The following is a 10376-nucleotide window of genomic DNA, read 5'->3' as shown; positions in this document are numbered from 1 at the left end:
AAATCGATTGACAAACGATCGAAGAGAATAAGGTACTAACTATTAGTGGTCAGGCTTTTTCAAGTACACAAAACATATGTATTGCTATGACACAACTATATCAGGTATTCTTATGTTACGGATAGTGAAACAGTGTTAGTACAGGCATCAAAAACCTCTTTGATGGTGCATTGGCGATAAAAAATCAGATAAAAAAGTATAGGTAGTATTTACAGGCTCTATCGAAAATATCCACACACAAAGTGTGACGCAGACTCCTTCAAAAGTGCACGCAAGCTTAATTATACTTAATCATATTCATGAACCCACTCAAATATTCATCAACAAAAAAATTTGAAAGATTATATTAGACTACCAGCATCGCTGCTTTGCATGGACGCTATTTATTAAAAAATACATGATACGATTTCTGTTCAATTTATACCCTGTAGTATTATTTTGAGAAATGATCTTTAGTTCCCGAGTGTACCTCCTACATGCAAACAAACAAATCTTTATAATAGATAGAATGATGACATTCCCTATAGTTCATTATAAGTTAGTGATGTGTATTCTTTGTTAAAGACTACTTGGGCTTTGTGCAAGCCCGTCTGGGTAGGTACCACCCACTCATCAGATATTCTACCACCAAACAGCAATAATTGTTTGTTTGTGTTTTATAATAGTATTGTTGTGTTGCGGTTTAAAGGGTGATTGAGCCAGTGTAACTACAGACACAAGGGACATAACACCAAGGTTGGTCGCGCATTGGTGTGATGTAAGGTATGGTTATTATTTCTAACAGTACCAATGTCTATGGGCGGTGGTGACACTTACCATCAAGCGGCCCATATGCCCGTCCGTCTACGTATTACATTAAAAAATAACATTAATAAATTATTATAGTAATGGATCAAAAAAATACATTTTATATAAGCCTAATATAGTATGACATAGTGGTTTTTTTTTAATTTTTGTTACTCATTTAGTATATAATATTTTATGTATAAAAAAATAAGACTAGTCTTAGTAAACTTCACTTTCATAGTATAGCGTCTTACGAGTACGGTATTATGCTTTGGGGTAATACAGCCGCTATCCATACGATATTTGAGCTGCAGAAAAGGGTTATTAGCGCAATATATAATAATCTAAGAGAAAAATAATAATCGAGGAATACCTAAATTTAAATAAATTAAAATATTAAATACAAACATAAAAACAACAACCGTATAAACGGGTTAAAATTATAATTTTTGTAAGAAAATTTATAAATGTTCTAATAACTTCCGTTTGTGGAATGCATTAAGTCAGTGACTCTTTTGTAGGGCAATGTATACGGTTTTATTAAAGGATCCCAGAAAGCATTCAAAGTACCTCCGTTGAAAATTTTAAATCGTTTGTGTGCAAAGCGTTTGTATACAATTAGTAAGTTCATGGACTTAGTAACTTTAACTTGAGAATAAAACGATCGCGTTCTAAAATTAAAAATTAAAGCGCTAAGCTAAGCTTAAAAAAAACAAGCACCCGCTTAAGATTTTCGAAAACTTCAAAAATAATACTCCCATTTAAATAATATAATTTATTAATTCCCCGTACGAATGGATGAGCAGCTTCTTAGAGTATGTATTTTGATGAGTAAGGCATATTATTAAGACTGACTCATAATACGTCCTGTGTCGTCGGGTCGTGAAAAACCGTTACATCTTAAACAAGATGATTCATAACGCGGAGGGTAGAAACATTATCGATATAATATTAGAGATCCATACGTGCAATTTGCAAACGTGAGTAACTATATGAATATTTCTCTTCCTTTCCAAACCTTTCCAGACTTTAGAGTCCGTGATCTTTTTTATGTCTTCTTTTTATACTTCACGCTTTGTTATTATCTTTTTTTATGATATTTTTTTTGGGCAGGCAAATACACCACCTCATTTTAAGTCACCAACGTACGCAAAAGAGGCGAGATGGCCTAGTGGTTAGGACACGTACATCATAAGCGATTCATGTGCTTAATTTAAGCTTGTTTATAATTCATCTCGTGCTCGGCGGTGAAGGTAAACATCGTGAGAAAACCTGCGTGTGTCTAATTTCAACGAAATTGTGCCACATGTGAATCCCAACCAACCCGCACTGGAGCAGCGTGGTGGAATATGCTCCTAACCTTCTCCTCAAATGGAGAGGAGGCCTTAGCCCTGCAGTAGGAAATTTACAGGCTGTACGTGTTGTACGCAAAAATTATAAACCATTCCATATTGTTCATGCATATATAAACCCTCTTGAATCAATCTATCTATTAAAAAAAACTGCATCTAAATCCGTTGTGTAATTTTAGAGATCGAAGCTGTCTGTCCCTGTGTATACAGGAACAGACAGCGGTAAGCGACTTTGTTTTATACTATGTAACGAATTATTTAGTTTAGTAATATAATTATTGTCTCATAGGCTTATAAGACTGCGCAATAGAGTGCCCCTGTGCTGCTTACACATGCTTACACACTTGTGCACTATAACACTGCCTATGCACTGTGCCTGTGCAATGTGCTTGTGTAGTTAGCTAATCTCTCTTCGGTGAGGTCGACATTATCCACATCATATATATAATTATTGTTATTAATTACATTTAATTACAGAAATCTTTCACCGATTCTTTATGAGTTAGACGTGTTTTTTCAAACCCGGTCGTTAGAGTTTGAAGAACAACATTCCACGTTGAATAAAGATTTCGAGTTTGAATAAGAAAAATGAGCTAACTTAATGGTAGTCCTTTCATAGACAAGATGTGATTTTGTTTTTCGTTCCAAAAGCCAATGATGTTTACAATGAGTCAAGTTTTGTTTTTTTCCTGTTCACACAAGACCAACTCAGATTAACACGTAACGAGAAATTGTTCTATATACTTATGCGTATCTGTACTAATAATTGAATTGATTTTTTTTGGATTATTTATTGAAAAACGTCACCAAAATTCAAGTAAATTGTTATCGACAGACTAAACAAGTAAATACTATTTGACAATAAAAAATTCATTAGAATAAAGTTTTATCATTTTGGCGCCAAATGCAGATCCAAGACAACATAGAAAACTAATGAACTTTTTCTACATCGACTCGCCTGGAATCGAACCCAGGACTTCAGAGTGGCGTACCCGTGAAAACCGGTTCACACACTACTCGACCAAAATATTCATAATAACAACTTAGTTCCCAAGATTAGTGGCGCATTGGAGATGTATGGTGTCCACTTACCATCAGGTGGTCGATTTGCCACGTGATGATAAGTGGCATCACGACATTCGATCAGATTTATAAACGACTAGCTGTTTCCCGTAGCTCGGTCCGGCTCATCCTGCAATCTATATGCCTTATCGCTGTCTACGTGTACGTCCAATTTCATTACGATCGGTTGAGCGCTTCAGTCGTTATGACGTAACAGACAGATTTAAATTGCATTTATATTATTATTATAGAGAGCTGATAGCTTTTCCGTATAAAATATATTTTATATGTTTTAAATTAAAAAAAATCTCGATAAATGTATCTCATGGTCAATGTAAGCGTAGTCGAACTAACAGATGTTTTCTCATAATGGTTCATATTAAAACTAACCAACTAAACATATATCTACACTTACTTCGCTAAAAAAGGATTGGTTGTTATATCCGAAGTCGTACTAAACAGACTACACTGTATTTTCAGTGGGAATACTACATAATGAGTATAGATCTATTTACTTACGAAGACGCGCCCCTCTACTTTAAGTTATCCTTTTAATAAAATAATATTCGTTTACTTCTGGCCGCTTCACGCACACTAAGACAATGTAATCACGAGAACCACTCATACTTATGCACGTCAATTGTAATTTAACGCAAAAAGGCGACTCTACGTGAGTGAAAACGGCTTGGATAAGGTACCCTAGGTGTCACATTTTCTGGGGTACATGTCAGCCACCTCCTCGTGTTGTATACCCTGGGCAACGGGGGCTGGCTTGAGCTTGCTCGTCGGTTACGGCAAAGACTGGCGTGGAGGGATGCCGCGGGGCCGCTCCTGGTACGTCTCTGGTAGCACAGGGCGGACGATGTGAGTGGCCTCGTTGGCTAGGAGGGAGTGGAAGAGCTCACTCCTCGAGCCTCCTAGGTGTTTTACACCGTCGGTCAGCGGCGGAGCCAACCATCTTATCAGTGGCGGACTTGGGAGAGTTCGTCACATTCTGGCATGGAGGATGAGGGGGAATACGCGCACTAGGCGTGCGTTACATGTATTCAGCTGCCGGTGGTGGGACCGCGGTTGTATACCATTGGCGATCCCGTTGCTTCACCACTCGGAGGCATGGTGGGAACCCGAGGATGGTTTTAGTGGGTAGGACAGGGCATTAGCGTGGCCTGGCACGGGGCATTAGGGCTTTAAATTAAAAACTTTATGTATAGAAAATATATTGAACACTGTATCAGTACTGATTTTCGATATTTTTCACACAAAATGAATACGTGTTTTATTCCATTGTTTTTGTTCCATTTGCTGTTCAAACACCCGAAGTAGTGCAAAAAGCTTCCATGAAAGTATTGCTTCGACTAATGACAGGAGGGCTGGTTCGATTTTTGTCCAGAGGATCGGAATTGCGATTCAACAGGGAATACTGCTAGCATTCTTGCCACCATTCCACGCATGATTTATACAGTAACTATTTTTATTTGTATTTATATATAGTTAAACACTTAATCTTAATAATTCTTATGTAAATAAATGTATCATTAACATAAATATGTTGATGTATGATAGTGACGTGTGCACTAATGATATTTGTAAAGTTACAGTGTTATATCCACAGTGCATTAACTAAAAAGTGGGGAGGGGGTTGTAGGGTTCGATACAATTAAAAAATATATTAGTACTCAGTATAGTACTAAATATATATGTATATAAACAAGCTGTCTGAGACGAGTTCGTCTAATTAAAATAAAAAAAAAATTACTTAAAGATCACAGCACAACCTAACGATGGCTTAGATTGGACCTAACCTCAGGCAGGTTAGGTCCAATCTAAGCCATCAACTTACATATTTTCTATCAGACAATAATATTATCTTGTTTCATGTTTTTCATAGCGACATTTTGTCCATAGTCGGTTTTTATTTTTTAAACTTATTTTTGTAACGACAATCACAATACAAACCACGACGCAAGACACAATATGTATTTGCCAATATAATGTCTGACGATAAAAACTCACGACCTCAATTATCGTCGTAGCCGGCTCAGCGTTTCCTAGTAAAAATTAAAAATAATTCGTACCTTTAGGAATGAACCTTATGTAGAAATAGTCTTTTGTTTTGTTCATATGTAGTAAAATATTTTGTAAAATAAAATTATCGATAAGCTAAATCTGTATCGAGATAATCTTTCAAATAGGCTTATAAAAGCACTTTCGAATCGTCGAAATTACGTTCTCTATTTAATTTAATTCGGCACAATGATTTTAAATTTTAATTCTTTTTTTATTACTTTAAAAAAATAGACACATTCTATTAATACGTCAATACAATAAAATCTATTTTATCAATTGTCAGCGCCGTGCCGGTCACATCATAGCCCGCCTATGAATTTCGCACCGCTCTTCGTTTTGAGATCGTCTCCGATATACGAGTATTCATAGATATTTCTCATTACTCAGCTGCCACATTACATGCAAATACTCTTGAATAATTTATTCAATACTATATACATAAGAGCCGAGATGGCCCTATGGTTAGAACGCGTGCATCTTAACCGATGATTTCGGGTTCAAACTCAAGCAACCAATGATTTTCATGTGCTTATTTTGTGTTTATAATTCATCTCGTGCTCGGTGGTGAAGGTAAACATCGTGAGGAAACCTGCATGTGTCTAATTTCAACGAAATTCTGCTACATGAGTATCCACCAAACCCCATTGGAGCAGCGTGGTGGAATATGCTAAAAACCTTCTCCTCAAAGGGAGAGGAGGCCGTAGCCCAGCTGTGGAAAATTTACAGGCTGTTTATGTGTTAGGTTATATACATAAAACGCAGCGATGACGTGTGAATATACGATCGTGTGTGTTTAGCTCTGAGTCGACTTAAATAAAATTATTAACGCTATGTATGAGAATTCTCTGCTTCATATTGCTCTGTATTTTAATTAAGATATAGGATCTGTTATGAAGTTTACTACGAATGAAGATTAATATAATAACCGTATACATAAAACTTGCGTTCATTTAAATTTCTTTTAATAATCGAGTTCTGTACAAGCAGTAAATATTGTTTATTATTGCATATTTAGTACTCATAGTTTCGAACGATATAGTAGAGCCTCATAATGACCTACCAATAACACTTTCAGGGAAAATATTCTAGACAGAACGGTTAAATGATGATTTCGTCCTGACTTAATGATGACTGACGTGCATCTTAACCGATGATTGCGGGTTAAAACCCAGGCAAGCACTACTAAATTTTCATGTGCTTAATTTGTATTTATAATTCATCTCGTGCTCGACGGTGGAGAACATCGTGAGGAAACCTGCATGTGTCTAATTTCAACGAAATTCTGCCACATGTGTATTCCACCAACCCGCATTGGAGCAGCGTGGTGGAACATGCTCCCAACCTTCTTCCCGATGGAAGAGGAGGCCTTAGCCCAGCAGTGGGAAATTTACAGGCTGTTAATGCATGTAATGCATCGATATACAGCAATTTAAATCTTCAAAACTTTTCTATAGAAAGCATTGTCATATATTTTTCCCGTTAAGGCAACGTTCATAAAAAACATATACGGTTTTGTAGACTGATGTTGCAAAACTGATCTCGAAGAATAACCTTTTTATATTGAAGGCATTATAGCTTATGTCCACCCTGAAATTTTTTTGAATATAGTGGTGTACGATTTTTCGAAATTGTATTAGTCGTTTCGAAGATCAGCTCGGACATCCAAACATACAAACTTTGCCTATTCATAATATAAAAGATGACCAACATTAATTTTGAAGAATCAACATCATATAATGAATCCATGCAAAATTAATTTTATATTTCGAAACATTCGAAATTTAAAATTCTAACCTTTTTTAATTATCAATTACATAAAGAACTGAACGGTACTGACGTAGACAAATCGACTTAATTTTTTTTTTAAATATCTTTCTCCATTGATTCTACGCTGAAAAGGCTGGGAGTATTCGCGCTTTGGCGACGTGATGTCTGCCGAGTATACAGAGTACTTTGAACACAGAGATGCCATTTTCATTGCATTTTGAAATTAATTCTGTGATCAGAGGAAAACTAACAAAATAAAAAAGTAATGTATGTAAATTTATTCACTTGTCTTTCTTTCATGCAAAACGGTTTAAGCTTTGATAACTTAATATCATTTTTATCACGAATAAGATAATATATTTTTTAAGTGATAATTTCGTACAGGAGGGTTAACCACTTCCTTACGTAATGCGATTGGCTCCAGTCTGTCTGGCTTCCCTTTTTCTTACGCATACGGCAGCGGTAGGTAATTAATAGGATTTAATATTGACACTATAATCAATAAAAGATTTTATTAATAAATAAGCTTTTCATAAATTAAACAATTTCAATGTTAATAGTTCAACTTAGATTAGTTTAAGTCCCGTGACGCACATTTTTTTTGTATTGTAAACAAACACAATATTGATTTCTGCTTTTATTCAAAATATTCCTAAGACTCATCCGGATAACGGAAGATAGCTCTTTTAAATAAAACGATGGCAGTTGAAATACTGATTCAGTCTATAATAATAACCTAAATTAATATGTCGTTAGACATAATACTATGACAGTAAGCTACATATACTAATCGAGCAGTACCAATACCATTTGGAGCCAAATGATATTGATGGGAGCTTATTTCCCAGTTAGGGAATTGATGAGTGCAGTTAAATAATTATTCAACTCTAAGTTTGAAATCTAAACGTAATCATATATTTAATGTAAATAATCACACACAAAATTAATTACAGGAAAATAATTAACACTCTTTTAATTCCCTGATATAAAATGCAACTTCAAAACATATTATGCAACCTCTACGATATTTACTCTGTATGGTGACCTAGCAACCGTTGCTCAGCAACCTGCGATCGTTCGAAGCGACCTATGAATTACCATCAACGTGAATTGTTGTACGTATTTACACTCGTACGAATGACTATATCACTGAATTTATAGATATTACGTACGCGATATTGTTTTCTATTACAATATATTGAGAGTCTATTATTGTGTGTTTTCATAACATTATTATTGTACAATTATTTTAATAATAGTCCTAATACTACTTTCTATTAGACTCGATTTTGTCACCTGTCCTTAGTAACCTTTAAGGGTGGACCTTGAAATATTCTAAGATTAGACCGGTTCGGAATGTTGATTTTTATTCAATTTTATCTTGCGAATCGACCATTTATAAGTCCTTGTCTTTGAAATATGTTTGATTTTTTTTATTTAATATTTGTGGTAACGTTTATGTTACAATGTTTTGTAGCAATTTTTTATGTAGTTTCTAATCGTATCTTATCGTTACGGTCCTAATTACGATTCGATTGTCCATTAGACGCTCTTCTATGTGATTCCAAATAATATCCAAAGTTGCTTCGTTGACCTTATGGATTAACATTATAAATAATTTAAAAAAGGTCACGTGTAATTTCACTTGATAGATGATAAACCTATTTACCGACATTTTGTCCTATTTGGGTCAAATGCGCTCAATTCTGAAACGTCATATGTTTCTATTCGTCACGCGTATACACTAGCTGCTAGTCCCGAATTCGTACGAGTGAATTTCATACAAAATTGCATACTTTCCATTTTCATCTTTAAGTTAGAATTTCCAAAAATTATTACTTAATAGTTACTTACTTTGTGAAATAGAGCTACGTTCTTAATTTCTGCCTTAGACTCAATAGTTTTAGCTATGTATTTACAATCAATCAGAACAAGTAATTTAATAAGTATAGATGAAGTTTAAATACATTTTAATTTGAGCTTTAAACACTTCTAATAAGGATGGTTTTTCTTCGGACATGTTTTTAGCAGATACGATCTCATACGATTAAGAATAGAAGTAACAGCCAGATAGCCGGATTCCTGCTGGGCTCATGCCTTCTGCCTTTGAGGAGAAAATTTGAATCTCGCTACTCCAATTCGAGTTGGTAGATATAAAGCAGATTATTTATGAAATTAGATAAATGCAGGTTTCCTCACGGAGTTTTCCTTGACCGCTGAGCATGAGACGAATTATAAGCACAAATTAAGCACGTAAAAATTCAGTAGTGCTCAATCGTGCATGGGTTTGAACCGGGAATCATTAGTTAAAATGCACTCGTTCTAACTGGGCCATCTAACCAGTAACCAGGCAGGTACAATGCTTATAATAAATATACTACAGAATGTCTTACAACTTCCACAGCTTTTTTGTAGACAATACAAACTGCTATGTCTATATGTCAATGGATTTAAAATCTGCAATATATTCGAAAATATTCATTTAAGTGACATGCTGAACAGGGTCACATTGATCTATATAAAACGCACAATGTAATTAAGGTACTTTAATAATTGAATAAGGAATAATGCTGTATTGCTTAAAATCGATTCGAATTTATTTAGCCTTTATTTCTCGTAAAAAGTAAAGGATACAAAAATATTATTGTGGGCTATCCCTATGAGATAGACATATACCAACGCGGACTTTTTTGAAGACTTTTTTAAGGTGTACAATACTGTAGTACATTATTCTGATCTATCTCGTAGGGTTCAGCCAGCGTTTGCAATGTAAGCGCAAAAAATGTGTTTATTTACGACATCACATTAGAAACCTCTAAAATAGTCATGTTTCTCTACTATATTGTGCATGCATATATAAACCTTTCTCTTGAATCAATCTATCTATTATAAAAACCGCATCAAGACCAGTTGTGTAATTTTAAAGATACAAGGATACAAGGCATACACAGTGACAGACAACGGTAAGCGACTTTGTTTTATACTATGTAGTGATATCATTTTTTAATTTACAGGTTTTAAATATAATTGGCAGCCCTTATTTTCCCTTAAGTTCGCAGTTGTACCACACCCTAATTTTTTTTCTTGCTGGAAGTCTGATCTCTTATCCGGCGTTTCTTTAGAGAAACCATTTATGGAATGAAAATGTTTTTAAATATTTTCTTAATAACCTTTATCAAAAGGCGAAGAGAATTATAAACAAGAATCTAATTGGTTTCCTGTTAACATGGCGACTAATAAGGAATTTCTTACGCTTCGATATTTAAAAAGTTTTTTTTTAATTGTTCTCTTAATTGTTATTTAAATAATTTTGATGACATTCACAAACAATTAATCACTTAA

Source organism: Vanessa atalanta, chromosome 26 (assembly GCF_905147765.1).
Source record: "Vanessa atalanta chromosome 26, ilVanAtal1.2, whole genome shotgun sequence".
Taxonomy (NCBI): domain Eukaryota; kingdom Metazoa; phylum Arthropoda; class Insecta; order Lepidoptera; family Nymphalidae; genus Vanessa; species Vanessa atalanta.
This window is presented reverse-complemented; position numbering follows the sequence as displayed.